This window comes from Ictidomys tridecemlineatus, unplaced genomic scaffold (genome assembly GCF_052094955.1).
Source record: "Ictidomys tridecemlineatus isolate mIctTri1 unplaced genomic scaffold, mIctTri1.hap1 Scaffold_223, whole genome shotgun sequence".
In the NCBI taxonomy this organism is placed as follows: Eukaryota; Metazoa; Chordata; class Mammalia; order Rodentia; family Sciuridae; genus Ictidomys; species Ictidomys tridecemlineatus.
In genome coordinates, this window is record NW_027521924.1 from 102,750 (window position 1) to 128,880 (window position 26,131).

A 26,131-nucleotide genomic window follows, 5' to 3' on the forward strand; every position below is an offset into this window, starting at 1 on the left:
TTTGTTGACTCTGCAGTTTCCTTGAACCAAGCAAGCTTAAGCGGTTTTACTTGTCCCACAGGGTAAATTCTTTCTGTGATTCTCCTCCATTCTTGAAGGAGCTAGATTCTAGAATGCTGAGCAAATATGCTTAGGAAAAGCTACACATCTGAATTTGCATCAGGCACAATTTGAATTTTCTTTCTGAAATCCCTGTTTTTTTTAAAAAAATTATTTATTTACTCTAATTTGTTATACATGACAGTAGAATGCATTTTAATTCATAGTACACATATAGAGCACAATTTTTATTGTCTCTGGTTGATCACAAAGTATTTTCACACCATTTGTGCCTTAGGATACTTAGGGTAATGATGTCTATCTCATTCTACCATCTTTCTTATCTCCATGTCCATCTCTTTTCCTCCCTCCCCTTTGCCCTATCTAAAGCTCCTCCATTCCTCCCATGCTTCCCCCCATCCTCATTATGTATGGATCAGCATCCACATATCAGAGAAAATTTTCAGCCTTTGGTTTTTTGGGATTGGCTTACTTCACTTCAGATAATATTCTCCAACTCCATCCATTTTCCTGCAAATGGCATGATTTTATTCTCTTTTAATACTGTGTAATAGTCCACTGTGTATAGATACAACAATTTGAAATTCCTGTTTTATAAAGGAGGGCTTTGTAGATAAGCAAACAAGATGTAAGGAGAATATTCAATAGTTATATTTTTTTTCCTTTTTACATTTATTTTTAAAAGTAATTAATGAAATGATACAAATAATGCCCAAATACATTCTTTTTAAAAACTCAACATTTTGGTGTACTGAGTAATATTATAGTCTCTCTATTCCCCAGCAAACATCCTGCTCAAGTTAGAAGTAGTATTAGCATTAAGTATTTATCACTAGAACATGACACTAAACTTTTATATACATACATGTATACATAAAAAGCTCAGCAAGGTTTTTTTTTCAGTGCTGGGGGTTAAAACCAGGCCTCCTGCATGCTAAGCAAGTGCTCTACCACTGAACTACATCCCAACTATTTTAATGTAATAGGATTATAGTAATGCTCTGTGCAGTTCTCCTGTCCTTAAAAATATGTCTTATCAAGTTCTCTTTATTGTAACATAAATCTAACTCATTCTTTTTAACTTCGGTGAATATTTCTTAGTATGAGCATACCATAATATATTTTAAATGTTTCTTTATCAAGAGATAGTAAAGTTGTTTATAGTCGTTTGCTACAATAAACAATTCTACAGTGACAATTTTGCATAAATGCATATTTGCTTTGTGCAGAAATCAAAGATGTTCTTAAGGTTGATTTCTTGTAGCAGAATTGCTGAATCAAGGGAAGAATGCATTTAAATATTTGTACAAGCTGTGAGAGAGGCTGTATTGATATCTCTTTCCCAACAGTGCAGTTGTTAGAGGCTATGAAGTCATTCTCCCTGTGCAACTGGGGCCTCACCAGGATGTGCATGAGCAGCCAAGGAATGGTTTCAGCCTAATTTATTTTTAGAGTACATACACTGGACCCTTCTGCAATTGAAAACAGACCTTTGATTCCTGAGTTGCAGATTCTGACCCAGAAGGAGAATGATATGCACTCCTTGTGCATTGTGGTTCCTGAGGTAAACATTTTATTTTACACTATGGGGTGTCTTTCATAATTCTGTATTATTAATAATAATTATTGGTTTGTTTCAGTACTGTGGATTGAACTCAGAGCTTTGTGCATGCTATGCAAGCCATCTACCCCAGATCTACAATCCCAGCCTTTTAAATTTTATTTTGAGACTTACTAAGTTGACCAGACTGGCCTTGAACTTGCAATCTTCCTGCCTCAGCTTCCCAAGCAGCTGGGATTACAGGTATGTGCCACTGAGACTTGCTATTAAAAACACTTTCAAGGCATATTTTCTAGCCTCATCAGGAATTTGTGTGTGATTATAGTGTGGTGACAGCTGGTGGTTCAGCCAAAACTATCTGACCTGTACAGTACTGGGCAAACCTATTTTCTCCTCATTAAAGACTAAGGAGAAACTGGTGGTTCAGCTAAAACTATCTGACCTGTATAGTACTGGGCAAACCTTTTTTCTCCTCATTAAAGACTAAGGAGAAACTTAAACCATTTTATAAAAACCTCAAAATCATTCTCTTTGGCTTTATCCAAGGAAATGACATAGGGAAAGAGACTTGTTTAAACTTTTAACTTATCTCCAGTGAATAGCTTCATTATTATTCAGTTTTTAAAGAATAATTCTATAGTTCATATTCTGTTGCTGCTAAATGGTCTGATTATACTATCCTCTCTTGTTGCTAGTATAACCACAACTCTCAACTTTGCAGGACTCTTCTCCATGGCTTTCTTGAACTGGGGAATTAAAATGCCATAGTCTTTAGGACATGTTTAGACAATTTGTACTAATAAACTATGTTAAGTGGGAGCAAGCTGTGAAAATGAACATTTGGTCTCTATATTATGCACAGTTGAATAGTACTTTGATCTGAATGTTTGTCTCTCCAAATGCATTCGTAAAAACCTAGTCACCAATGTGATGGTGTTAGGAGGTGGAACCTTTGGAAGATGATTAGGCCACAAGGGCAGAGACTTTCTAAAAGAGGCGCCAGGAAGTGTTTCCCCCCTCCAATAATGTGAGGATACAGATAGCAGGTGCCATCTTGCTGACACCTTGATTTTGGACTTCCAAGTCTAGAAGTGTAAGAAATCAATTTCTGTTGTCTGTTAGCTGCACAGTTTGCGGTATTTTGTTATAACAGCTTAAAAAGACAAAGACAAGTGGTAATATGGATGGAGGAGGAGGCTAAAAAACATATTTGGAGTTTTAGATATATTTTAGATTTAGAAGCCAAGGGTGAAGAAGCAAACATACCAACAATTTAAGAGAATTAACTAGAGGACATCATCTTGGTGAGCTCTTGTTAGATGCCTTATGTATATATTACTTCTAATCCCCATGACAACCTATGCAGGAATACTATTTCTTCATTTTAAGATGTGGAGAGTGAGACTCAAAAAGTCTATATTGCATACCCAGACCCTTGTGACTAATAAGTAAGGTTTCAAACCTGTTTGTCTTTTTAAATAAAAATTGTATTTATTCTTTCTAGATCTACAAGACAGTAGAGTGTATTTTGACACATAAAACCTGTTTGTCTTGTTTCAAAATCTTTGATGTTCTCACCATGGACTACTTTGTGCCAGCGAAATTTGAATTTCACATGAACAACAATATAGTTTTTTAAAGTGTTAAGTGTAAACACTTAACATGTAAAACCACATATTCCAGGGGTATGTGACTGCACTAAAAAAAAAATTGATCATTTCTCAGAAATTCAAATTTTACTGGATGCCCTGTATTTTTGTTTGTTAAATCTGGCAAACCAAGACTCCCTAGTGTGTTAAAATGAAGAGTAGGCTTGAGGCAGGAGAAGGACTAGAAATCACCCTCCTTAATCTCCATTGTTCTTTTCTTTCTCTTGGTGCTTCCTTTACATCTCTTCCCTTCAGTGAGCATCACCCATAGCTGGTGATATTTTCACCTACACTTGGGGTGTTTTTTGAGTGTGTGTGATGCTGGAGATCCAACCCAGGGCCTCATTCATGTTAGGCAAGCACTCCCCCACCCCGACCTCACTCCAAACCCTATACCCTAGATTTTGATAACAGTGTTTAGAGAGAATGTTACTGTTCTCAGAAACCTGTTCCCTAAATCAAGTGGCCTAGTGAAGGTTCATTGAATCCACGGTTATTTTCATTTAAACACCCAAGTTAAAGATTTCCAATCTCTGTTTTAGGTAATACAAAAGAGATGTCACTCAGGATCAAGTTGTCAGATTTTTAGCTTAGAAGATACCAAAGCTATCCTGAGGAGAAGATAAGTGGAGGAGAGCAATTGTGCCCAATCATGATTTGATCCAGAGCTGTTCTGCCAGGATTGCAAATCCACCAGTTCCTGTGACCACCTCCATCTGGTCCTCTGCAGGATTCAAAGATAATTTCCTGCTCTTAAGGTGCTAAAATATAGAGAAACGTGTGGAAATGGTGCCTTTATGAAGTTTGAGGATATTTGTGGACACCAAGCTGAGTGCCCTGACACACCAAGACTGGGACATCTTTAAATTGCAGCACTGGATGTATAAGAAATGATGAACCCATATATAAGTTCAAAAATATAATACAGTTGTCAAAGTCATGAAGCCATTTCTGTTTGGCATTGATCTCAGGATTAAAGAGACACTTTTGTGATTACCTGGCCAGCTCGTCTTCTGGCTGCTCTTAGCCTTGGAGCTGCCAAGGCCTATGAGGTCCCAGGAATTGTGTATCTACTTACTGTGCCTTTGCGGTAATGAAGGGTGTTGCTGTAACTGTGGCACAGTGGACTAAGGGACTTGGTGTCCAGCCAGTACTTAGGGCCAATGTTTAGAAAACTTGTGAAACAGGAAGTTGTTCTTTAACATTGTCTTTTTCTCATGCTGTCCTCTTTCTCTCTCTCCAAGGATTCAGAATAGCTGTAACGTTTCTCTCTCTACTTCCTTCTAGATACCCAGCTAAGTGAGAGCTTGTCACAGAAGGCAATGGCATTCTATCCTCTAACAGGGGACTCTTAGAAGACTAAAATTTTTTCAAACCACACAGAGGCCTCTTCAATGGTGGAATTTTCAATCCCACGATGCCAATATTGGCAACCTGTGTGCCATCCTCTGAGTCAGTTTTGATGATATCAAACACAGCGGTAGAAGTCCTAGGTGCCAAGAATGCAGCTATGTTCCACAAAGACATTTTGTCCTCCTTTCAGTATTCTTGCCAGAGTTGGTGATAACATAGCCAGCAATGTCAATGGTATTAAAATCTGCAGTAACATCCTTTGGATGTGCTTAAAGAGTTCCAAAAGTTTTGAGAAGGTGAATAACTCTAATAGTTTACCTCTTTAGTTTTTTGAGTCTGTACATCTTTGCTGCCTGAAAATCAATCAGTAGACGCAATACTTCCTGAGTTATGATACAAGTGGTGAATTCACAATTGGTGAATGCATTTTGGCATATGGGATGCTTATTAAAGAAGTCTGGAAATGACATGAAAAATGATTTGACAATCTTTTGTAATTGATTGATAATAGCAAGATATTTGGGGTTTTCTAGCTTGAATTTATTTTCCAGTGATGGAATTAATGCATATTCACCTGAACATAGAAATTACAAAGAAAAGATATATCAAAGAAAACTTTACTCTTTAAAACCTTTGTTTGGGAGCATAGAACAACCATCCAAATGCCTTCCATATCTGTATACTCAACCTAATATTATAGAACAAAATAAAAAAGAACACAATACGTATAAGTGATAGAACAATCTTCTAAATAAAAAGAGAGTTTGGTTTCCTTTTTTTTAAATGATGTGAGTAAATTTTCATCAATAAAACACTCTTATCATTTGAATAGAGGAGAATGTTACATTTGAATCTCAACATCTAGAAAAATGAAATTTAGAAGTTATGATTGGCATATGATGTAGCTTTGACCACTGCCCTCCTAAGACAATTGTTTTCCTTAAACTAATAATCTTGGTGCTAGTAATAATCTCATCACTGGTAAACCTGGAAGTACTAGTTCAGGAAATAAAGATGCGACTGAATTTCAAATGATTTCAGTCATCACTTTGAAAATGCCATGCCAAACAATAGCTAAAGAAGCCTGCATCTCTAGAGGGAATAGCCAGGCCACGAAAGGTTTTTTCCTCCCTGTCCTTCAAATTGCCCTTGTATTTTTCATCTGACAGTGTAACATACAGTGAGCATTTTCTGGTTTTACTAAATTCTCAATGAATGAATGGGTGGGTGTTAAACCAACACCATCTTCCAATTTTGCTTCTGCCAGGTGCCTCTTTGGCTTTTGGTACTGCTCCAAGACAGATGGGGTTCCTGGAGAGCCACAGCAAACACAGTGATCAGGATGAGGAGTCCAAAGAATGTGGCCAGAGGGAAAAAACCCTGAGCTGGAGAAAGGCTGTGGGTGTGCTACTGTCCTCAGATAGGAGAAGGTCCCAAAAAATATTTTCAAATTAAATGCTTCATTATGATAAGCAAAATTAGCCAAACTCAGAAAAGTCAAGGGTTGTATGTTTTCTCTCATATGTGGAAGCTGAAGAGAAAAAAGGAAGGTGTGCGTGGGGTGGGGTGGAGGAACCTTATGAAACTAGGAGACCACAAGGAAGGAGGCAGGAGGGAGAGAGAAGGTACAGGGGAATGAAACTGACCAAATTATATTGTTATGTTGTGTGCAGGTACAAATACCTAACAACCAATTCTACTATTATGTATGATCATTATGCACAAACACAAAATTCCAAAAATAAATAAATAAATGAGAAAATACCATGCCAGTCCCATCAACAGATCCCAAAGGAAATTATATGATTTACCTAAATATGTGTGCAACAATGGCAGCATTAAAAATAATGCTTATTTGTAATTTCTCTAAATGATTATTTGAATAACTTACTACAATGTACTCCTTCAGATTTTTTTGTTGTTTTATTTACTGTATTAATCAGTTTTGCACCACTATAACCAAACAAACACCCCACACAGAAAAATTATGAAGAAAAAGAGGTTTAGTTAGCTCATAGTTTTGGAGGTTTAAAGTCCAAGATTGGGTGGGGAGGAGCCAATGGTTTAGCCCCTTTCTGGTGAGGGCTGTGCCCAGCATAGCAGCACAGCATGGTGTGTGTGTGTGTGTGTGTGTGTGTGTGTGTGTGTGTGTGTGTATAAGTCAGAGAGAGAGAGAGGTACCTGAGTTCCACAGTGTCCTCTGAGGACATGCCCCAAAGACCTAAGGACCTCCCACTAGCCACCCACCCTGCCCCAAGTTTCTACCTCCTTTCAACAATGCCATCCTGGGACCAAGACTCGAATAATGATGGACCCTGGGGGTTCCCTAAGATCACACTCAAACCATAACAATCACATTGCTTAATTTTCTACATAAACTTACTTTATTTCATTTTTAAATTATTTTTCTGATTAAAACATGCAGCCAATTTGGAAAGCAAAATGGAGATTCCTTGGAAAACTGGGTATGGAACCACAATTTGACCCAGTTATTCCTCTTCTCAGACTATACCCAAAGGACTTAAAAATAGCATACTACAGGGACACAGCCACATCAATGTTTATAGCAGCACAATTCACAATAGCTAAACTGTGGAGCCAACTTAGATGCCCTTCAGTGGATGAATGGATTAAAAAAAATATGTGGCATATATACACAATGGAATTTTCTCAGCATTTGCAGGAAAACTGGTGGCATTAGAGAAGATAACGTTAAGTGAAGTCAGCCAATCCCCAAAAAACAAATACCGAATGTTTTCCCTGATATAAGGAGGTTGACTCATAGTGGGATTGGGAGAGAGAGCATGAGAGAAATAGATGAATTCTAGATAGGGAAGAGGGGTGGGAGGAAAAGGGAGGAGGTAGGGGATTAGCAAGGATGGTGGGATGTGATGGACATCTTTATACAAAGTACATGTATGAAGACATGAATTGGGTGTCAACATACTTTATATACAGAGATACAAAAATTGTGGTATATATGTGTAGTAATTATAAAAAATATAATTATAAAATTATATAATTTTATATAATTGGGGAAGTAAAAGGAGGGGAAGGCAGGGGATGTGGGGATAAGAAAGATAGTAGAATGAAACAGACATTATTACTTTATGTGTGTATGTGACTGTATGACCAATGTGATTCTACAATATGTACAATTAGAAAAATGAGAAATTATATTCCATCTATGCATGATATGTCAAAGTATATAAGTGCATTCTACTGTCATGTATAACTAATTAAAACAAATAAAAAATTTTTATAAAAACATGCAGGACACTCTATCTGATCAAATGCCATCTCCTGGAATATATTGCTGTGGCCCCTTGGCTTTTTGCTAAGCCCCCTTGGGGCTCTCCTGAGCACCTGATCTGAAAGAGCCACCACAGGCTTTTCCCTGCATCCTTATGACCAACTGATTTTTGCCATCAGTATCTGGGTCTTTTGCTGGAATATATGCCCATGGACCCTATTGCTCTTATTCTATGCTATTTCTGTGAGACCTAGAACAAAGCCTGACACATGCTAAATTCTCAATGAATGATTTTACACCAGTACCTCATTGTTTGTTGAACATTTAGCAACTGCTAGTTCTTCTTCTTCCACCAAATCTTCTTGACCATTCTTGCATGGTTTTCTTTTCCAAAACAGATTTTAACTGTTTTTCAAATCCCCCTCCACCAATCCCATTTGGATTCTGACTGAAAATGCATTACAGTTTTAAATTTGTGACCACTTGGCACAGTTTTAATAAGTGGCTCCAATTCTGCATACTCTACTACCATAGCTTTCCATTCATTAAATTTTTTTTTCCTTACGACTCTGAGCTAAAAAAAATTTCCTAATTTGTTATTGTAAAATGAATGGCACTAAAATGACTTGAGTAATTTTAATCTATATGAGACTAATACATTCAGGATCGGAAGTCTGGACTCTTAGGTACTGCTTCCAATTGGACTGCAGCTTGTGTGGCTTTAGGATGCTCTCCAAGGGTGATCAGGGACCAGACTGCCTAGTTCATTACCAGGGGTTAGGAAGGCAGGATAGCAGAAGTGGAGGAAGTTGTGTCTACAATATTTGTTCCAAGTGACCATTATCTTCTCCAAGAACAGATGAAATAGTACCATCAGGTCTACAATTCTTCTTCAGCAGTTTTATATTCTGAAAAGTTCTAAAGGTGGAAATTATTTCTTTTTCTTTAAAACCTGATCTACACTGACACAAGGCTATAGTCCTTATGTGTCCTATTCAGTGAGAAGATTCATTTTTGACTGTGAAAATGTCCATGTATATGAATACAGGGAAATGTTCGTGTTCCAGATCCTTCTGAAAGAGTTTGTAATATGTAGAAAAGATTCATTTTTTCCTTTCACCCATCTGAAATCTAACTCAGATTTAAGTTAAAGATTGTGGAACCCATGCATTACTAGATTGCTGTGTCTTAAATATCTAGGATTTTGTTTTTTAAAAGCACAATTTCTAGGAATGGCTATGCTTGGCTGTGAAATGAGATTTTATTAAATGAATATCCTTCAGTATGGAGTTTGTTAGAGTCAATGAACTAAGACATGTTCTGAACACAGGCTCTAATTTTTGAGTGCTGATAGCTGCTAAAATCCATCTTTTTGTATAAAATAAATGCAACCCCAGCCTATTCAGGCCTCCACAGTTTCTCTTAGAATTTATACTGCATTCTGAATAATGTGTTTTATAGGGCCCCTTTTGAGAGTGGGATCCTATAAAGAACTTCATTCAGAAAGAAACGATAAATACTCCACTGTAAATCTCTTCATCACAGAATCTAGAATAAAAGAACGCAGTATTTTAACCAGTACAACATAGTACTACTATGCAGATTAATCTGAGGGAAAATTCAAGGAAGTTAGTGACAGTTTTTTTTTCTCGTCATTTCTCATTCTTTAAGTTTCTGATGAAAGATTCTCTAACTTATTATTACTTGATTGTTTTGTTTTTGTTTTTGTTTCTGTTTGCAGCACTTCAGATTGAACCCAAGGTGCTGTAAAGTGAGCTATATCCCCAACCCCCATTTTATTTTCAGTTTTGAGATAGGGAGGGTCTTACTCAGTTTCCCAGTCTGGTCTTGCATTTAGGATTCTCCTGCACAGCCTTCTGAACAGCTGGGAAGTGGGATTATAGGTGTGTGCCACTGCACTGACTAAATTTGACTTTTTCTTTTCTTTTTTTAATTTTGATTTGTTATATATGATAACAGAATGTATTACAATTCATATTACACATATAGAGCACAATTTTTCATATCTCTGGTTGAACACAAAGTAGAGCCACATTGTTCTTGTCTTCTTACATGTATTTAGGGTAATGATGACCTGGATAGGGTGAAGAGGAAAAGTGAAGGGAGGGGCCATAGGGGTAGGAAAGATGATGAAATGCGATAGTCATTATTTCCCTAAATTTGTCTTTTTATATCCATCTTTGAACAGGGCTTAGTCTCATTATTGACCAAGTTCTAACTTGGTGAAAGGGTGGGGGCAGGGGGGCAGGGAGTTGTCGGTTAGTTTAAGAGTACTTTGTCTTTTGCAGAGAGACTGATGCAGCTCAGTGAGGAGCACGAGCCCTGAAATAACAGTCTCAAATTCTTATTCTAGGCCCACCTTTTAGCACCCTATGGTGGTCAGAGAGATCAACCACTTCTTTATCCAGCTCAGAAGTGTCCTGCTGCAATCTGGCTGGGCAAAATAACCGGGGGGGGGGGGTGTGACAAGCAACTTGTGAAGGTTGATACAGTGGGAGCCGCTTTATTACGGGACAGTAGAGGTATATATACTTAACTAATTACACACAGCTTAACTTAATTAACATCATCTAGATACAGCAGTCAGTCATTAAGGAATCCTCATCATCTTAATGACTCGCTGGCATTGCTTCACAAACCACTCCTCCTGGCAAAGTGCCAGGCGCCATCTTGACTTGATTGTGGCCCTCAACAGTGTCCCTAAGTGGAAAAGATTTCACTGTTTCCAACTATTTCCCTTGTTTCCACTGTTTCCCTTGAGACCTTCAGATAGGCAAGTGGCCTGTCTCCCTGGTTCTTTATCTGTACATCATGGGTAATAGTTGAAGTTAGTCTTGCCTAAACTTTCAGGATCTACTTTCAGCTTTCATTTGATATGATCAAACATGCTGGGTTTTAAGGAAATGCTAGCAAACCCTGTTTTGTCTATATGGTTGCAAAGACACCGTTTTGGTGAGTTACTTGTGCATAAACACTTTTCTTCTGTGTAGACAATGTGGAGATTTCTTTGCAGCTTTTAACATTTCTCAGTTCTGAGAAAACACTGTCAGAATGCTTATGGAAGATAAATAAACACTAGAGCAACAAGTGAAAGTGCAGGTTTAGAAGTGTCAGATTACAGAAAACTCACTCCTACATAGCATAAGACTGCCAATTTTTCATTTTTGTCTGTCTTAGGATAGTAACATGATACCCTAGGAATTTGGTTATTTCCCACACTGGACCTCCCATTTCATGGGGGTTCAGAATAAGCTCCACTTTGATGTTTCCTCAGGCATTTCATTTTAAACAAAGCCCAAGCTGAAATCATCATCACCCCCTAAAATTACGTGTGTGTGTGTGTGTGTGTGTGTGTGTGTGTGTTTTCAGTGTGTGGCACCACAGCTTACTCAGTTGCTTCAGCCTAGAGATTTGGGGATCTTCTTTAATTCCTAGCTCTATCTCAACTCCCTCATCTAGTTCCAAATCTCGGGAGCTTTGCTTTCTCATTTCCTTTCATCCCCACTGCCACTAATATAGTTTTGGACCTTCTTTCCTTCTATTTTTGCAACAGTCTCCTCATTGGACTTGCTGACCCTAATATGGCTCAGTCATCTCTTATCCTCTTGCACCTACTCTTTATTAAATAAATTAAAAATTTTCAACAATACTTGTTAAAGCATGGTCAGGAAGACTTTATCCTGGACCACTTCAACAGATACAGGGAGCACTGCAAACAGGTCTAGCAATGATTGGAGAAGATTGGGCTCAGCCCCAAATACAGCATGGGCAACTGGGAATTTACAGCCAAAGAGAAGATTGGGGTTAGTGGGTGGAGAAATTTTTAAAAGGAAACCTCAGAGGTAAGGGGATTGTGGCTAAACTGACCTAAGAGGATTATTGTTGAAGGCAGGCCAGTGTGATCAGACAATCCCTAGGGGAAGATGGAGGATGAGGAAACTGATGGTAAATTGAAAAGAAAGACATATTGAGGTTGGGGGATTCTTGCTAAATTGACTTATCAGGGTTCTTGCTAAAGCCACGTTTTACAAGGATGGGCACATATGGGTCTAGTAGAAGATTTAGAAAGCTGAATAAAAGTTGGTCAAGCAGAGAATCTTTTGTCACCTTGTAAAACAATTTGTTCTCTATACTGCTGTTAGAGCAAAGTTTCCAGAATGACCAATCACATACTTCCTTAATGAACACATACTTCCTTAATGGTTTAGATCTGCTGTTGACAAAGACTCAGTTCCCTGCTGTGCTGCCTTGCTCTGGGCCCAGTTTAACCCAGCGGCTTCATCTGCTGAGGGGATTATAGTTGGGTTGTATTGTAATCTCCCCAAACTCAAGTGCAAATTATATCCTCTGATACCTGTGAATGGGGCTTATTTAGTCAAAGGATCTTTACAGATGAAATTATGAAAAGGGCCTCTAAGTGAGATCATTCTAGATTCATGAGGGTGGTCCTAATCCAATGACAAGTCTATTTATAAAAAAAGAAAAAGTACAGCAGGGAAGAGAAAAACACTGAATATTTCCTCATGTAAAGAAGGAGGCGAAGCCCTGGAAAGCCAGAAGCCAGAAGAGAAACAGCAAGTTGATTCTCCCCCTAGCCCTTCCGGAAGGAACCAGTTCTTCTGACATCTCAATTTCAGACTGGTGGCTTACAGAATTTTTCCTTTATTTTGATCCACCAAGTTTACAGTAATTTGTTATGGCAGCCCTGGAAAATGAATACAGCTTCGTTTTCTTTGGGGGTGGGAAAAAGGAAACATTTTCTCTACATTACACAGAAATCTTTGCAGAGCTAGCTGTGGCTCTGAGCCCTCCATTATGTGATTGCTGCCCATGCCCAGGATCATTGGTTGGCATTGCTACCTCTATTCCCTGGGCTAAGTCCCATTTTCCAGGACTTAAAATGCAGCTCAGGAGATGCATTCTTTGGGGCACCTTTCCTAAAAGCCATTTCCCTGCCCCTAGTCTAGGTTTTGCCTCCCATGCTTTGTCATGGATTTATGGCATTATGTCATGTCCTCTGCTTACTTCATGGCTTCTCATAAAGTCTTTGAAGTTCCTGGGGTGGGGGGTATGAATGTTTCTAGCACCTGGAAAAGTTCTTGGCTTATGGTAGGCACTGAAATGTTTATGGAATCAATGGGGGAAAAATGGTAAGTGGCAGAGCTGTCAAAAATCATTTTTGGTTGAGTACTCGTGAGCACAACCAAGGCCAGGCCATGATATCTGGTTCTATCTGCCCAGAGAAAGATTGTCTTTTTCTAATTCACACAAATGTGCCATTGGCTAGTGATGACCTTGGGGTTGGCAGGACTGACCTATTTGTGTTTAGTAGAACTGTTGTGCTTCCAGAATTTTTCTCGAAAACCCATCTGGCAGAAGATAGGACTATTTGGGTTGTCTAGGATAAAAGTGTGGTTCCAATTTTAGTGAGGAAGGAGCGCTTCCTAGGTGGTTGACATTCACAGAGTACATCCAGTAAGCAGGAAGTTTGGAGGTCAGAAGTTCTGTAGAATAGAAAATGAATTGTATCTGTCTTTTTGACTTCCAGGCTACTCACTTGTTTCTTCCTATCATTTGCCCTCAATAAACATGTAGGATTTTGATCTTGCCAAGCCTTTATGTCCTCAAATTCTTTACTTAAAAAATTAGTACTTGCTTGGCGTGGTGGTGCACACCTGTAATCCCAGTGGCTTGGGAGGCTGAGGCAAGAGGATTGTGAGTTCAAAGCCAGCCTTAGCAAAAGTGAGGCTCTAAGTAACTCAGAGAGACCCTGCCTCTAAATAAAATGCAAAATAGGGCTGGGGATGTGGCTCAGTGATTGAGTGCCCCTGATTTCAATCCCCTGTATCATCTCCCACAAAAAAAACTAGTGCTGCATATTTAGCATGTTTATATACCTTATTTCTTAATGAAGTTCTCAATAAGTTTATTCCCACTGGGATAGGAAGATTGACAAGTTGACACTGTAAAAATAAGGACTCTTGAGTCAAACTGCCTTGGTTCAAATGCCACCCCTGCCACTCTCTGTCTGTTGTAGATCATATGTGGTAGAGCATCATCAGAACAGTTCTCCTTCGGCTTTTCTTACAAACTGACATTGATACTACTGTCATCAAGGTGTGGACGGGCTTGTGTTCCCTTCTCTTGGAAATTCACAGATCTGTTTTATGAAAGTGCAATTGTGTGACTTGCAAAGCTAGAACTTAAAAGGTGATATGTGGGATATTATTTATCAGTAAAAGGAACTATTGACACTTGTGTAGTTGGCAGATCCCAAAGGCTTAGTGGAAAAAAGCCTGTCTCAAAAGGTCATGTACTATATGTTTCCACTTATACAACACTCTTGAAATGACAAAACCATAGGAATGGAGAGCAGATTAGTGGTTGCCAGTGTACAGGTATGGGGACAGGCAGGGGTGGATGTGACTATGAAGGGTCAGCATAAGGACTCCAACTAAGTGCCTGTAAAAGCTGGCATAACACATGATCATCCAGCCCGTCCCACTGGTGGGCGAGTGCTACTCTTCCCCCATTGGCAGTACACTTGCCCTCTGTGTTTTTGCTCTGTGCTCTGACATTTCATGCCAAAAGCAGGCCTGTAAATCCTTGAGGAAATGCTTTTTCCCTTTTCTTTTTTTTTCTTTTTTTTCTTTTTTTATTGGTTGTTCACAACATTACAAAGCTCTTGACATATAATATTTCATACATTAGATTGAAGTGGGTTATGAACTCCCAATTTTACCCCAAATGCAGATTGCAGAATCATGTCGGATACACATCCACAATTTTACATAATGCCCTATTAGTAATTGTTGTATTCTGCTACCTTTCCTATCCCCTACTATCCCCCTCCCCTTCCCTCACATGTTCTCTCTCTACCCCATCTACTGTAATTCATTTCTCTCATTGTTTATTTTCCCATTTCCCTCACAACCTCTTATATGTAATTTTGTATAGCAATGAGGGTCTCCCTTCATTTCCATGCAATTTCCCTTTTCTCTCCCTTTCCCACCCATCTCATGTCTCTGTTTAATGTTAATCTTTTCTTCCTGCTTTTACTCCTTGCTCTGTTCATAGTTGTTCTCATTATATCAAAGAAGACATTTGGTATTTGTTTTTTAGGGATTGGCTAGCTTCACTAAGCATAATCTGCTCTAGTGCCATCCATTTCTCTGCAAATTCCATGATTTTGTCATTTTTAAGTGCTGCGTAATATTCCATGGTGTATAAATGCCACATTTTTTAAATCTATTCATCTATTGATGGGCATCTGGGTTGGTTCCACAGTCTAGCTATTGTGAATTGTGCTTCTATGAACATCGATGTGGCAGTATCCCTGTAGCATGCTCTTTTAAGGTCTTCAGGGAATAGTCCGAGAAGGGCAATAGCAGGGTCAAATGGTGGTTCCATTCCCAGCTTTCCCAGGAATCTCCATACTGCTTTCCAAATTGGCTGCACTAATTTGCAGTCCCACCAGCAATGTACAAGTGTACCTACCCCTTTCTCCACATCCTTGCCAGCACTTGTTGTTTGACTTCATAGTGGCTGCCAATCTTACTGGAGTGAGATGGTATCTTAGGGTGGTTTTGATTTGCATTTATCTGACTGCTAGAGATGGTGAGCATTTTTTCATGTACTTGTTGATTGTATATCCTCCTCTGAGAAGTGTCTGTTCAGGTCCTTGGCCCACTTTTTCCCTTTTCTATATAGTTTCTCAAATATTCTAGGATGCTTTCGTGGCCAAAGGTGAGCCTTATCTATTCTGTTTTGTCAAAAATTTGCCTGGGCTACAGTATAGCGCTAGAATGAGTGCCCTGCATTCAGGAGGTTCTTGTTGAATAGCCATCACAAAAGAAGAAAAGAAAAAGAAAGGAAGAAAAAAAGGAAAAATAATAAGAAAGAAATTACTCCAAATCTGTTATCTTTTTTTGGTTTGTAAGTATCTTCCTTTAAAACTAGTCCCAGTATTAAATGTATGTTTCAAATAGATATGGAATGTGTAATAATAATTATCAAATTGAATTAAAATGAGGTAGAGTTAGGATACTAGCAACTAGCAGGACATTTTTTTTTTTTTTGGTAATGGGGATTGATTAAACTCAGGAGCATTTAGCCACTGAGCCACATCCCTAACCCTATTTTTTATTTAGAGACAGGGTCTCTCTGAGTTGCTTAGTGCCTCACTTTTGCTGAGGCTGGCTTTGAACTGACAATCCTTTTGTCTCAGCCTCCCCAGCCACTGGGATTCAGGCATATGCCACCATGCCTGGCACCATTCTCTCTCTCTCTCTTTTTTTTTTTTTTTTTTGGTACTGGGGAAATCTCTAGTACCATCGCCAGCACACAAAAAAGAGAAAAGAAAAAAAAAAGACAAAAAATAAACCCCCAAATTGGCAAAACAGAATAAGTTCTGTCATTTTGCAAATGCTAATTTCCTAGTTATGATATTATTTTATAAAAACAGAAGATCTCATCATTGGGAGGAGCCAAGTAAAGAGTACACTGAATTCCATTGCTATATTTGTAATTCCTGGTTAACCTATAATACTTCAAAGTTTAAGAAATTAGGAAGGCAACACAACTTTTACCTGTCCCATTGGGATGCTGGCTTTTAGAGACTAGCATCAATCCTGTGGGGAAGTTCAGGCCACATAGACCATAAGTAGGGTTCTGAATGAGCAGCCTATCTAAGGTCCCAGCCATAGCCACCATCTAACTTCATCTCCATGGAAGACCCTAAGTGAGAATTGCCTCCCTGAGCCCAGTCAACCCCCAGGACCAGCGGAGGTAAAAAGAAAGTGATTATTGTTGTAAGCCACTACATTTTGAGATAATTTATTTTGCCATAAAGGATGAACAGAATACCATAAATATCACCTGAACATCTCTGTACCTCAACTTTTTAAATTTATGAAGTGAAGTAACACACAAGTTTACTATAAGCATGAAATAAATAACCAAATAAAGAACCTAAGGAGTGATTAAATGAGATTTATAAATGAGATAATAAATTATTGATTAATACATGTCATTATCCTAGGGTATTCAAAGTATAAAAAAAGGACAAGAAAGATATGAAATAGCTCACATAACTTAAGTCAATACCAAATGACACCGAATGACTTTTTGCTTTTTGTCCCCAGGGATTGAAACTACGCCACAAGAACTTGGCAACAGAATGGATTCTATCTTGGGCACATCCTTAGATGACCTCTATCTCTTGGTTGGTGTGTACCGTAAACATACATTCTAAATATAAATGATGATTCTATTGAGATGTCCACTCCTCCTGAACCCCAGCAATAGTAACTTTTTTTTTCTTTGTCGGTAAAGGCCTGTAGAGTCAAAAGTACCTGAGATTGCTAATATGCCCCTGGGGTCAAAGGATATTCTTTCATGGATATTCTATTGCCTTTGCTATTTTGGAATCCCATTATTGTAATACACAGCATTATAAAAGGTCTTAATTCTCTTTTTCCAATGTATCATACTGTGTTAAATCAAGGTATTTTTAAAGGTTCATTTTTACTACAATCATTTATGGAAAAAAATTATAATTACCATAATTTCCATTATGCTTTTACTTCCTGAAAAAATAGTTATTGTCAGTGTCTTTATCAGGAAGATCAGCAGACAGCCTTTGGAGGGAAGGAAAGGCAGAAGGAAAGGCAGAATTAATGAAGAGCTAGGGGTCCAGAGACCACCCTTAGGGCTAGTGCCTGGTCAGAAATCAGGATGGCCCATTTCCCCTAAAGATGCTGACTATGGCTCTCTGGAAGGGCAGGCATGCACATTTGCTATAGAAGCCCTCAGGCAGCATTTGGAAAAGTACCTAAAATTTCAGACTCTGGAAAATACCAAATCATTAACTATTAGATTCTGGCCTATGCCCCTGGTCTATTATGTTTTTTGGAGATTGACTAGGAATCTAGATTCACCATGGCTGACTCAGCTCAAGCCAGTCTTGCCAGTAATATTTAATCCCTAGACAGAAAGAAACAGAGAAAAAATTGATAATTGGTGTCTGGACAGGGGGAAAGTTAAAGAGGGATGCTAGGGAAAGCAGAGATCTAAATACACACACACACACACACACACACACACACACACACACACTGCAATAAACTGAGCACTGCTGCAGGGAGACATTGTTATATTTCCTGATTTATTTGTGGTTAATGGCCTTCATGGTTTTTATATGCAAAGTGGCTTTGGATGTGAATAAGCATATTACCCAGAAGATTCTAGGGAAGATGTCACAGACTTGCCTGAAGACTACCAAATATCTTGGCAGCTGCAGAATCCAAAACTCCTGACAACAAATCAAAGGATTCTGTTTTAACAAAGGGTCACAGCAAGCCCTGCCACTCCCTGAACTCACTAGTGGAATTCTTAAAGGAATAACAATGACACCAAACCCAGATTAACCATTTGAGGTTCTGAAATGGAAGAAAAGCAGTTGAAATCAATAGCTTAGAATAGTGGGCCTAAGAAAAAGTCTTCTACAAACAGAAAGTTGCTGATGTTAGCAAGGAACAAATTAATAATACAGCTTATTGGATGGTCTTAGATTATATACAATAGAGAGATTCCTGCAATTCATCATCATCATTGTGTTTGTCTGCTTCACTGTGACCAAAATACCTGACAAGAACAACTTACAGGAGGGAACGTTTACTTTGGGTTCACAGTTCAGAGGTTTAATTCTGGGGTGGGAAGATCCCATGGTTCTGGGCCTGAAGGTTAGGCAGAACTTGCTGGTGGAAGGGCATGACAGGGAAAAACTGCTCAGCTCAAGGCAGCAGGGAAAGAGAGAGAGATTAGGGTGCCAGAAACAAGATATATAATCCCCAAGGGCACACCTCTAGTTACCTACTTCCTCCAGCCACACCTCTCCTGCCTACAGTTACCACCCAGTAATCCATTCATTATTCATCCATCAAATGGATTAATCCACTGACTAAGTTACAGCCCTCAAAACCTAATCATTTACTTCTGAATTTTCTTACATTTTCTCAGACAGGAACCTATTGGGGGACACTTCATATTTCAGTCATAATAATCATCCTCTTTTTAAAACAGCTGATATTAGCCCATCAGGACTTTATGAAAATTTATTACATCTGGTAACTTCACCTTTCATGGTTCTCAAACTTTACCTTTCCTAAAAATCACTTGGGGATCTTGTTAAACGGGTGATTCCTGGAGCTCTGCCCTCAGAGGGATTTAGTAGATGGAATTCAGGAATCTGCATTTGAATATCCAATTGGAGGTTTCCAATTGAATTCTCTAATTGAGTGCTCTGCTTATCCCTGGTAAGTCTCCTGTAGGTAGCCTTGGTTCATATTTTGGAAAGATTTATCTAAGATGCATAGAGAAAATGGCAGCTTGACCTTTGTTTAGCTACTTAACTGATCCTGAGTAAAACATTTCTATTCTCTGAGTCTGTTTCCTCCTGTGTAAATTGTAGTGATGGATTGTGGGAATTAAGTGAAAATATCTGTAAAGGACTGCATGCCTACATGTGGTTTCCCTCAACCTTTACTTAGAAACTGAAGACTTTCTACATTGCTTTTCTAAGAAATTATGTATAAGCGCTGAATAACTGAAGTCTCTGAACTTTGGAAACAGTTTAAAAGTTTGCACCTTTAATCTGTATAAGGCTAACCTTATTTACAGATAATTTGTCCCCAAACCAATTTACCTTCTAATGCTATAGACTGTCTGCACAAATGCTAAGGTCCTTAATTTTACAGAACTCAGACTGTACTTTTCCATAACTTTAGTTTACTTAGTATAATCCCACAGAACTCAGTCTGTACATTTCCATAACTCCAGTTTACTTAGTCTAATCCCAGTTGTATATCCCCACCGCTCCAATCTATATCTAGAGTTTGTCACCCTTTCTCCATCTCAGCACTCTGTAGGCACTTATTCTTCCCTTCTCTTCCTGTTTCTCTCCTCGTTGACCCTCCCCCCACAGAATATTATTAGCTAACTTATTTTCTATGAGATTTAAATAGATCTGATTAAGAAAACAGTGCTGAGGACATTGATGGTTCCTCAAGGTTTATACATAGCAGATGAAGAAAATAATTTTAAATATATTACCGTTTGAAAGTAAAATTTTAAAAGTTCCTACACACATTACATCTGAATAAAACTGAGTCTCTTGGGAATAACTGATATAATTGTTGAAGTAGTGGATTTCATTTGATTTACAAATGTTGCCTGTATAATTTATGTACATGGTCCCTGAGTGCTGATCCAGAATGACTGCAACCTTGCTAGTCTGCTTCTCTTTTTGGTGATATATAAAAGGTATAATATTTAACTTTGAGGGACAGAAGCCAAGACTGATTTATCACAATGTGCCAATTGGCTAGGCCACTGCCCAGCACATATGGACCACGCCCATTCCAAATATTTGTTGAGTAAATGCATAGGTTTGAAGTTTCAGTAGGAGATAAATTTCTCTTAGATCTTAATCAATTGTCTACATGATACTCTGTATTTTGTTTTTTCACTGATAATGATTTTATTGCTTTTGTTCAGGGTGATTCCTAATCAAAGACGGTGAAGAGGATCACTCTAGGAGATGGGAAGGTGACTAGCTTCATATAAATGAGTCAAACATTTATTTTTAAAACTTACAATTTTAATATAGTGTCCCCTGTCACATTTCTTCAATGTCTGATAGTGTGCTCCACCTAGTCCTCTCTGTCTCTTCCAGTGTGTCATGTTTGATCACCACCTTTTGGCCACTCATGGTCACCATGGAGCAAGGCTGGCCCATTACAATCGTCTCATATTGAAAGTGCACTCTTTCTTTTATTTTGAATATAAACAATGAAATCTGCTGAGTAGACAATGTAGAAGCTACCATACTGTCATTTTAAAGACATCCTGATTCTTAAATCCCTCCCCTGTGCCATGAAGAGAGTTTATGAGGCTGCCACATTGGGCCAGATATTTCCCAGTAACTTCCTGAGGAAACATAAGTGCATTCATGATAAGGCACCTACACCACTGAACTTCGCCAGTTAGTCAAGAATTAAAGCATTCGTAGTACTGAAAAAGATATTGCTTAGCCTGCTTTAGGACATTTGAAGAATGCGTTCATGGAAAACATAGACCCATGCTAATTCCAAATACATTTTGAAAGGCATTCCCACTCTAAAAATAATCACACTCAAGCCCAACAACGGCCCCACTGACTCGGAATCCATAACTGTTTGGAACTCAGCACTGGTTCAACTAAGAGCCCCTGCTATGGTCTGACCTGAAAGACAAGAGTGTAGGTTCTATGGGACACTGATTTCCCATGAGAGTGTCATGATGAGAAGACATACTCAAAACTATTTGTTGGATGATTTGGATTCAAAGACATAAGAAAGGAAAAACCCTCTCCCATAAAGATGGAAAAAAACATACTCAAAAGTTTGGCTGAGATCCAAGTTATATACTTCATGGAATAGTACAAGGATAGGGCAACTAATTTGCAGGAAATAAGTCACCAAATGTCCAGGTAAATACAAATAGAAATATGACCAAAAGAAACACGAACTCACTGAGTAATTCTACTAAAAGGAGTTGCAACTGGAAACCATGGAAATTTTTAAATAGGCAAGAGCTGCTCTAGGACATCAGAACAAAAATGCAAATTATCAGTTTCTATCATATAGTTTAGACATTTTGTAGTGTACCTGGGACATTTTTAGCATTGAAACCATGTAGGACTCAAAAATTCTTGCAGTAGGAAAAGCAGGAGAAAAATTTGGAATCTAAAAATTTCATGTTTTGAAAAATAGGAAAATTCAGTTCAGTTAGAATATATCTTAAAGCTTAACCTCTGAACATATAGATAATGTTCAAGACATTTTTTTTCCAGACAAAACAAAGCAAGGCCAACCAGGAAAACAATTATTTTTATTCAGAAACCAAACGAAAGATTTAACCCCTAATGTTTCTAACAAGAAAGCATCAAGGCTTCCCCAAGGTGAGGAAACCAAGGTCCATAAAACCAACTAAGAAGCCCCAGAGGTCCCTAGAAATAATAATTGGTGTATGGTCCAATCAAGATTAGGGAATTTTCCAGTTGGATGGCAGAACATTTTCTTAGAGAGCAACTTTCTGACTTATGTTTGAAAAGATTGAGGATGATGTGACTGAAATAAATGATGTCACTTTCTCGATAGCAGAATAAAGGTTTGTCAGGAAGGTAAGCCAGCACTGGGGCGAAGGTTCTGGGCTTTATTCCAGGAGAACATGATCATATGCCAGTTAACTCAAAGGGATTCAGAATAGGTTTCCTGGTACATTTTTAAAAACTTTTCATGTTCAAAAGAAAGAGATACAGTAAACCACACAAAATAAAGGTAGAACTTAGTAAATTACTACAAGGCACTCCAGGAATCATGACCCTTGTCAAGAAATAGAACACTGCTAGCTGCCCTGAAGCCCTCCAGGGCCCGTGCCAATCCTACTTTGCCCTGCTCCATGGATTATTATCTAATCATGTAGCCCACAGATGTTAGTTGTTTCTTCTTTTTCTTCTTCTTCTTCTTCTTCTTCTTCTTCTTCTTCTTCTTCTTCTTCTTCTTCTTCTTCTTCTTTGTTTTCCTCTTCTTATTTTTAAATATTTTTAGTTGTCAATTGACCTTTATTTTATTTATTTATCTGCAGTGCTGAGAATCAAATCCAGTGCCTCACACATGGTAGGCAAGTGCTCTGCCACTGAGCCACAACTCTAGCTCCTCTAATTCATTCTTAAAAATAGAACTTTCAAAGTGGATTCCAAGCCTGGCATGGTGGTGCACACCTGTAATACCAGGGGCTTGGGAAGCTGAGGTAGGAGAATCACGCCACCCTCAGCAACTTAGCAAAGCACTTAGCAACTCAATGAGACCCTGTCTCTAAATAAAATATAAAAAGGACTGGAGATATAATTTAGTGGTTAAGCACTCCTGGGTTTAATTCTCAGTACCAACAACAACCACAAAAAGTAGATTCCACATCTCTCCAAAGGGTAGGAACTGGTGGTCCCAGCACCCTAGTATCCTCTTATGTTTCTAATCCAGACCTGACTTTTAATGCTACCTTTAAGTTTTTAAATAAGTCTGTAGTCTGGAGATCCCATCTTGAAAATGGCAATCTCCCAACAACAAGTTTTGCTGAGCCACTGGGGTGGGGCTGGTGGGAGGTCAGATCTAGAAAGAAGGCAAGGACAAAGACATTTTACTGGTAGAAAAAGAAGATTGTGTGTGATAGCCCCTTTCAGAAGAAGTGTCAATTAAGAAAGTGGGTGGTGATGTTAGGTGCCCTAATATATACAGAAAGTATTTTTCTCTTGTCAAATTAACTGCTTACAAAAAACTTAATGTTACAGTTCTCTCAGGACCCTACTTGATGAAATTCACACCTGGCCAACTCTGAGGCAATTGAAACATCAAAATATATAGTGATGGTGATGGATTATAGTCCATGGAATAAAATAAGAATCTGTGAGTACACACTAATGTCAATGAAGGAATAAATGGATAAATAGAGGAAGAAAAATCTGTTCATTACAGTGGAATATAAACACTGATTATAATTATATCATATGTAAATTATGAGTGAAGTTTGATGATGCATGCATGGCATCTCTGCCTACTATGTGTTTACAAAGGGGAAAACAGTCCATCCACTGTGGAGGAAACAAGAACTACCTTAACCAATCGAGCAAAGATAACTTTACCAGTATTGGTGCAAACCAACACCATCCACACTTCCCCCTTCCTCCCCACTATTACACACTAAGGGTGCAATATTGCTTTGGTGCACTCTGAAAGTTCCTTTATCTACCTCACCTGAACTTCCAAAAGAAGAGCACAATAATTGTCTTTAGTCCTTTTACAGAAATATCATTAACCAGAGAAAACTAAACACATATGGTGGGTATAAAGATTAAAGTCTGTCAACACACTTGGGCAGACTTCTGTCACATTGCATTGTCCTCTACTTTGGACCCACAGAGAATCATTTACAACACATTGTCTGTTCTGCAGGGCCAAGGGACTAGGTCCCAGGATATTGCATGTTCTCTAAGCCCATGGATTTTTAAAAATGTTTCACTATCACCCATTCTTCACCTCCATCACCTTATATACCAGAACAAGGGGAGTATATAAGTTTCTGAATAATGGAAAGTTTCTGAATAATGGACAAGTTGTTTATCTCATTCCTGTGGTTTTTCTCCTTTTGTACGTTAACAAGTTTGCATGCCTTTTCTCCTATTTAATCTGTCTTTTTCTGTTTATTTCAGTGAAATTTCAAAGAGGAGAGAGAAAATTTTCCTTCACCTTACACTAGCCTATGTTATTAAAAAAATATCAAGGTTTAGGAAGACAAAGAAAGGCTGAGGACCTATTTAAGACAAGTGGAGTGTGAAAATAAAAAGGAAAATCAGGTGAAAGCAACACCAGAAGAGTTTTTGAAAATGGAGTGGAGGGAAGGCTGGGGTTGTAGCTTGGTAGTAGAGCTTGCCTAGCATGGGAAGTCCAGGGTTCAGTCCAAAGTACTGCAAAACACACGCATTTGCACACACCATTAAGGAAGTAGCACTCATGTGCATCTCCAGATTATGTCTGAGAACCTGGGAATGTGAATTTTGGCCACCTCCACTCTTTGAGTGCAGGCATCTGAAATGACCAGATAATTATATCATGTTCAGAGACTTAAGATGTGGGTCAAAACGTTATTGAGCTCTAGTTTCACAGATATTCTTACTAAGCACATATATTCTTTTCTCTATCTTCTACCCATCTAACAGTGCCCGTTCTTTCCCAGTATTCAATAGAAGTTTCCTGTGTAAAATTTTTTTGCCATTTTGTCATAATTCAGAACTGCTTGCCCAGGAAAGCTCCTTGCTTCCCCTACTTCTTTGAAACCATGATTTAGAACTGTCTGAGCTGTTTTCCAAATTGCAGATTCTAAGATCCAAAATAAAGTATTCTTTAGTTTCTGGTTTTTAATTGATAGACTGGAAGCATGACAACTACATGCAACGTATGATCCTGAAGGTGAACAGGGGAAGCCAGAAATATCACTGGGGCAGTTGTTGAGATTTTAGTAGAGACTGTATTGCATTGTATTAATGTTAGATTTCCCAATTTGGATAATTTCACTGTGTTTGTATAAGAGAATATCCTTGTGTTTTTAAAGAAAATACACACTGAAGTATTTAGGAGCAAAGGATTAAAATATCTTCAAACTACTCTAAAGTAGCTCAGGGAGTGTGGGGGAGGAGGGGGAGAGCATATTTGCATGCATGGGGCAGTGGAGAGAATATGATCTATCAAATGGTGGAATAGTAAAAATGTCCTCATACTATTCTTGGAATTTTTCTGTAAGTTTGGAACAGCATCAAAACTAAAAGTTATAAACAATGCTACAATGCCTGCAAATTTCTACTCCTGCAGAGCCTGAGATATCATGGAAATTCAAAGTTGTTTCTTTTTCCAGAGCAATCAGCAATTCAGAAGTTATTTTCCTTAACATTAAAAAATAGGGACTGTGGAATAAAACCTCCAATATGAGAGAAGTGATAGGACTACAGCAATTTTACTGAGTGTTGACATAATATCAAGATTTCATTATTATTTTTAGATTAGCTTCTAATCCTCTCTCTTTAACCAAACTCTTAATTTCAGGGAAATTTTTATTATATAAAAATGTTGATGGGGCTGGGGATGTGGCTCAAGCGGTAGCGCACTCGCCTGGCATGTGTGCGGCCCAGGTTCGATCCTCAGCATCACATACCAACAAAGATGTTGTGTCCGCCGAGAACTAAAAAAAATAAATATTAAAAAAATTCTCTCTCTCTCCTCTCTCACTCTCTCTTTTAAAAAAAGATGTTTAAGTGGGAGATAGGAAGTCATGAGTTGGTGTCTTAGAAAAATTTCATGTAGAACACAGGGGATAGCTGTGATTCTAATTGTTAAGATTAACACTTAAATATTTTCAGTAAAAAATTCCTCCTATGGAACAGTATCTGCAACATTTAGAGAATTTCAAAGTCTGGAACTCTCTTCATTTCTGTCCCTGGATCTTCCTACCATCAATGTTTTGCTAAAGAGCACATTTTCCAGGTCAACTATTTGGACTCTCTAGTTGTTTCAGAATAAACCATTACCCTGTGGAGGTATTGGTCAGCATCTGCTCATCTGATTATTTTAGAACATTAAGTATTTT

At 38.3% G+C, this 26,131-nt stretch overlaps 1 long non-coding RNA gene across 2 annotated transcripts; it reads left to right on the forward strand.

Moving 5' to 3' along the window:
- Positions 1-349: 349 nt before the first annotated feature.
- On the forward strand, positions 350-25,720 carry LOC144373081 (uncharacterized). 2 transcript variants are annotated; one of them, XR_013432871.1, is made up of 5 exons: positions 350-1,624; positions 17,041-17,124; positions 20,453-20,503; positions 23,286-23,400; positions 24,204-25,720. It is a non-coding gene; the product is annotated as an uncharacterized LOC144373081 (long non-coding RNA). The 2 variants fall into 2 exon arrangements; XR_013432870.1 differs by lacking the exon at positions 24,204-25,720 and having other exon boundaries at positions 355-1,624; positions 23,286-23,449.
- The last annotated feature ends 411 nt before the right edge of the window (positions 25,721-26,131 follow it).